At 59.1% G+C, this 4,950-nt stretch overlaps 1 protein-coding gene across 3 annotated transcripts in view; it reads left to right on the forward strand.

Moving 5' to 3' along the window:
* The window catches only part of SNORC (secondary ossification center associated regulator of chondrocyte maturation), a 37,035-nt gene that overhangs the window by 30,749 nt on the left and 1,336 nt on the right, over nucleotides 1-4,950 (forward strand). Inside the window, exon 4 of one of the 3 annotated variants that reach the window (XR_003548350.1) lies at nucleotides 2,871-2,887. The exons of the other annotated variants lie outside the window; for them this stretch is intronic. The gene's annotated coding sequence lies outside the window, so the exon portion shown is untranslated. Of the gene's footprint in view, nucleotides 1-2,870; nucleotides 2,888-4,950 lie in introns of those variants that run through there. 3 annotated transcript variants of the gene reach the window in all.

The raw sequence follows: 4,950 nt of genomic DNA on the forward strand, positions 1-4,950 counted from the left end.
CTCGGCGGGGCCCCCCCCTGCCGGTGCCTATGGCTGCAGCCAGGCTGGGGGGCAGGCCAGGTTAGCGGGCAGCAGGCCAGGGCAGGATGAAAAGGCCCTTCATGTCTGGCACAAAGGCCGTCTGTGAGCATGGGCGCCTGGCCTCTCACTCTGTGGTCAGACTGAGCTGTGAACAAACTTATTCACCAAAAGGCAGGGCGGACGGGCCATCGAGGCCGGGGAGCGCCATGCGCCCGAGCCAGTGGGTGCGCCAGGTGGTGGCCCTGGGCAGGCCAGGTTAGCGGGCAGCAGGCCAGGGCAGGATGAAAAGGCCCTTCATGTCTGGCACAAAGGCCGTCTGTGAGCATGGGCGCCTGGCCTCTCACTCTGTGGTCAGACTGAGCTGTGAACAAACTTATTCACCAAAAGGCAGGGCGGACGGGCCATCGAGGCCGGGGAGCGCCATGCGCCCGAGCCAGTGGGTGCGCCAGGCGCTGGCCCTGTGTCTTTGGAGCCTGGGTCCATGTGATGGGAGCTTCTCTGGGCCTTCGGTGCTGCCCCTTTTCCCGCCCCACTACCCTGGACATGCCCCCCAGGTCCGTCCCCTCCGAGCGGACAAGCCGGGGACCAGGTCCAGAGGTCCCCTGTGATGGCCGGCAGTGTGGCTGCCTATCAGTCATCACCCCCCGATCACCCATCTAGCCATCGATCACCTATCTGTGTCGACCATCTATCACTTATCAACCTGCAGATCTATCTGCCCTGTGCAGGGGGCTTGCGAGGCGGCTTCTGACCCCGTTCCACAGGCCAGGCAGGTGGAGTCGGGTGTGAAGTTAGTCTCCTGGGGTACCAGGGTGAGGTCGTGAGGACCCAGCTCTCCTGACCTGAAACCAGTGGGCCCACCCTGGAGATTCAGGGGCTGGCCGGGCAGAAAAGGCTGAGCACCGCATGGCACAGGCCGCCGGGATGGGTGAGACTCGGGGAGCAGCAGAGGTGAGGTCACGTGAGCAGTTGGAGAGAGGGCCTTGGTGTGCCCCTGTTGCTGTTCCCCTGGTCCAGCTAGCTCTGGGGAGTGAGGCCTGCCTCCCCAGGGGCTCTGGGCCCTGTCCCTTCTCCTGAGTTAGGCCAGAGTCTGGCAGGAGCCACCCACATGGCTGGGCCTGGTTCCCGAGAGCCCTGTGGTGGCCTTCCTGGCCAGACACCGAGCAGTGTGAGGTGAGCTCAGGCCAGCAGTGGAGGGACAGGGCGGTGCCCTCTGCAGGTCTGTCTCGGGGGCTGGTGGTTCGTCCACTTCTCAGAGGAGACTGGCAGTCTGCGGGCCGGTGCTTGGCCTCTTCTCCGTCGCCCTGGGGACTTGGGCAAGCATGCCTGAGGCCTGGAGCATCCTGGGGCTGACAGCTGAAGACCGCTGCCCTCCCTGGCTGTGAGTGGGAGGCTGGAGGGTCACCTCTGTCCTCACAGGGTGGTCCGTGAGGGTGGTGGGAGGCCAGGTGGCACCCAGATACCAGCTCTGCAGTTCACCCTGGCTCCATGAGGGGAGGTCTCCCCAAGTGGGTGCCAATTGGCTCTCCATCTGGGCCACCTCTTTGCCAGGGCTCTCTTCTAGAAAGGGGTTCCAGCGTGGGTGTGCCCTGGGAAATGTGACAGTGGCCCCTGCCTCCAAGCTGAGCCTCAGACCTGTCCCAGTGTCAGCTGGAGAGGCGCAGGAGCAGAGCCCGGGGAGCTGAGTCGAATTCCATTCTGAAAGGATGGGATTCAGAGAAGGTTTTCAGAGAAGTTGCAAAGTAACCCAGTGACCTCCAGCAGACTCTTCCCCTGTCACCAACTACCGACATTCTGTCACATCACTTCTGCGCCTGTCCGCCATCGGCCTCCGCCCACCGCGAATCCACCCAGCAGTCATCACTTCTCATCTGCCACCTCTCCGGCCATCTCTCCCGCCTGTCGACCATCTGCCCCAGACCCCTGTCATCGCCTACCCTTCCACCACTCTCCCAGCTACCGCACATCTGCCATCTGTCCCCCGTCTGTCACACACTGTGCCCACTGTCTCCCATCTCTTACATCAACCTGTCAACATCTGGCTGTCTGCCTGCCTGACCGCTTACCCTGAGCGCCGAGTCATCTGACAGTTTCTGACTCACACCCCACCCTTCCTGGGAGCCAGGGCACTTTTTCATTTCTTTTTTGAATTCTATTTTTTTTTTTTTTGAGAGTACTTTTTTTTTTTCCTCCCTTTTCTTTTTGTTATAGGGCGCGAGAGCTCACCAGAAAGACAGAGAGAGACAGAAAGCGAAAAATCACCCCCCCAGAGGAGATAACCACGCCACAACCCCTTCTCCTCCATTCTCCTCTCAGGATCTTGGGCATGCGCACACACGCGCCCAGCAGGATTTTAAGCCACCAGGTCCAGGACTCGAACCGCAGTCGACTACATGGGAGTCCAGCAACATAGCCATTACGCTAACTGCTGGCCCCTGCACTTTTTCATTTTTATCGTAGGGTGTGTGCACTCTCCAGGGAGAGATAGTGAGAGAGAAGGTGAGAAGTCATCCCCCTGGGGGATGGCCATGACCCTTCTCCATTCTGCTCCTGCGATCTCGGCACACATGCACACAGGTGTGATTTTTCTAGCCACCAGGTCTTGGACTCAAACCATGGTTGAGCGTATAAAAGTCCAGCACCTTAACCTGCCACCTGCTGGCCCCAAGCCAGGGCACTCTTGCAGAGTCAGCTGTCAAGACCGGGAAAGGGGCACTCATTCAAACGCCCCGAAGGGATCCTGGTGTCCTGTGCATGGTTAGCTCTGTCTTCAGCTCTAACCTAGAACAGCTCAGCCTGTCTTAAATGCCTTGAGTGTGTCTTGACCTTGAGACTGTCCCTGAGTTTAGGGTTGGCTGATGGTGCCTGGTGGTTGCCGGAAAACCCCAGAAGTACCTCTGTCTTCTGTCACCGCCCCCTCTGCAGAAGCTGGTAAGCTCCGGGCAGGGCATGTGTCTGACTTGTCTCTGTGCCGGGGCGTGCTCAGGGATGGGGCCTGCAGAGAACACAGAACCCAGTCTCCCTGGCCCCTTCTCGGGAAGCACAGGTTCGGGGCTCCGGACCAGCCACACTTGCCCTTAGCTTAACCTGAGCCTTGGCTTGCTTGTCTCAGAAATAGCGGTAAAAATACTTCCCATGTCAGCATGGCTGCAGCCCAGATATGCTGCCGAGCCCGCTCTAGGGACCTTCCAGGATTGGTGTCCCCACAGCCCATCAGAGGGCGGCAGACCTGAGGTCAGCTGGGCAGCCCAAGCCTGCCTGCCATCTGGTCTTGACTAGACTGGGCTCCTGGCTGTCCGGAAGGAAGTATGGACCCAGGGTTGGGATGGGTGCAGGTGGGGTGGGGTGTGGGCCAGCTTGGGGTGCAGGGCTGGGTGGTCGGCCTCCCTTCCTCACGGGGATGCCCTGTTCGTCCCCTGTTTGTCGGCAGGCAGCAATGCCCCGGCTCCCACTTCTTAGAACACTGCGTCCCCCGACTGGACCTGGGTCCAGGGCTGCACGGCCCTTCCCAGCTTAGGGCCAAGGAGGAGGCAGGGCTGCCTGTGCTCCTGGGGTGCCATTTCCAGACAGTGGTGCCCTCCTGGTCTGGCTGGCAGGAACCCCAATTCCAAGCCTCTTCCTCCATGAAGGCTGCCCTGTGTCTGGCCCACAGGGGCAGGGGGCCAACCTGTCAACATCTGGCTGTCTGCCTGCCTGACCGCTTACCCTGAGCGCCGAGTCATCTGACAGTTTCTGACTCACACCCCACCCTTCCTGGGAGCCAGGGCACTTTTTCATTTCTTTTTTGAATTCTTTTTTTTTTTTTTTTTGAGAGTACTTTTTTTTTTTCCTCCCTTTTCTTTTTGTTATAGGGCGCGAGAGCTCACCAGAAAGACAGAGAGAGACAGAAAGCGAAAAATCACCCCCCCAGAGGAGATAACCACGCCACAATCCCTTCTCCTCCATTCTCCTCTCAGGATCTTGGGCATGCGCACACACGCGCCCAGCATGATTTTAAGACACCAGGTCCAGGACTCGAACCGCAGTCGACTACATGGGAGTCCAGCAACATAGCCATTACGCTAACTGCTGGCCCCTGCACTTTTTCATTTTTATCGTAGGGTGTGTGCACTCTCCAGGGAGAGATAGTGAGAGAGAAGGTGAGAAGTCATCCCCCTGGGGGATGGCCATGACCCTTCTCCATTCTGCTCCTGCGATCTCGGCACACATGCACACAGGTGTGATTTTTCTAGCCACCAGGTCTTGGACTCAAACCATGGTTGAGCGTATAAAAGTCCAGCACCTTAACCTGCCACCTGCTGGCCCCAAGCCAGGGCACTCTTGCAGAGTCAGCTGTCAAGACCGGGAAAGGGGCACTCATTCAAACGCCCCGAAGGGATCCTGGTGTCCTGTGCATGGTTAGCTCTGTCTTCAGCTCTAACCTAGAACAGCTCAGCCTGTCTTAAATGCCTTGAGTGTGTCTTGACCTTGAGACTGTCCCTGAGTTTAGGGTTGGCTGATGGTGCCTGGTGGTTGCCGGAAAACCCCAGAAGTACCTCTGTCTTCTGTCACCGCCCCCTCTGCAGAAGCTGGTAAGCTCCGGGCAGGGCATGTGTCTGACTTGTCTCTGTGCCGGGGCGTGCTCAGGGATGGGGCCTGCAGAGAACACAGAACCCAGTCTCCCTGGCCCCTTCTCGGGAAGCACAGGTTCGGGGCTCCGGACCAGCCACACTTGCCCTTAGCTTAACCTGAGCCTTGGCTTGCTTGTCTCAGAAATAGCGGTAAAAATACTTCCCATGTCAGCATGGCTGCAGCCCAGATATGCTGCCGAGCCCGCTCTAGGGACCTTCCAGGATTGGTGTCCCCACAGCCCATCAGAGGGCGGCAGACCTGAGGTCAGCTGGGCAGCCCAAGCCCGCCTGCCATCTGGTCTTGACTAGACTGGGCTCC

Source organism: Tupaia chinensis, unplaced genomic scaffold, assembly GCF_000334495.1.
Source record: "Tupaia chinensis unplaced genomic scaffold, TupChi_1.0 Scaffold149383_1, whole genome shotgun sequence".
In the NCBI taxonomy this organism is placed as follows: domain Eukaryota; kingdom Metazoa; phylum Chordata; class Mammalia; order Scandentia; family Tupaiidae; genus Tupaia; species Tupaia belangeri.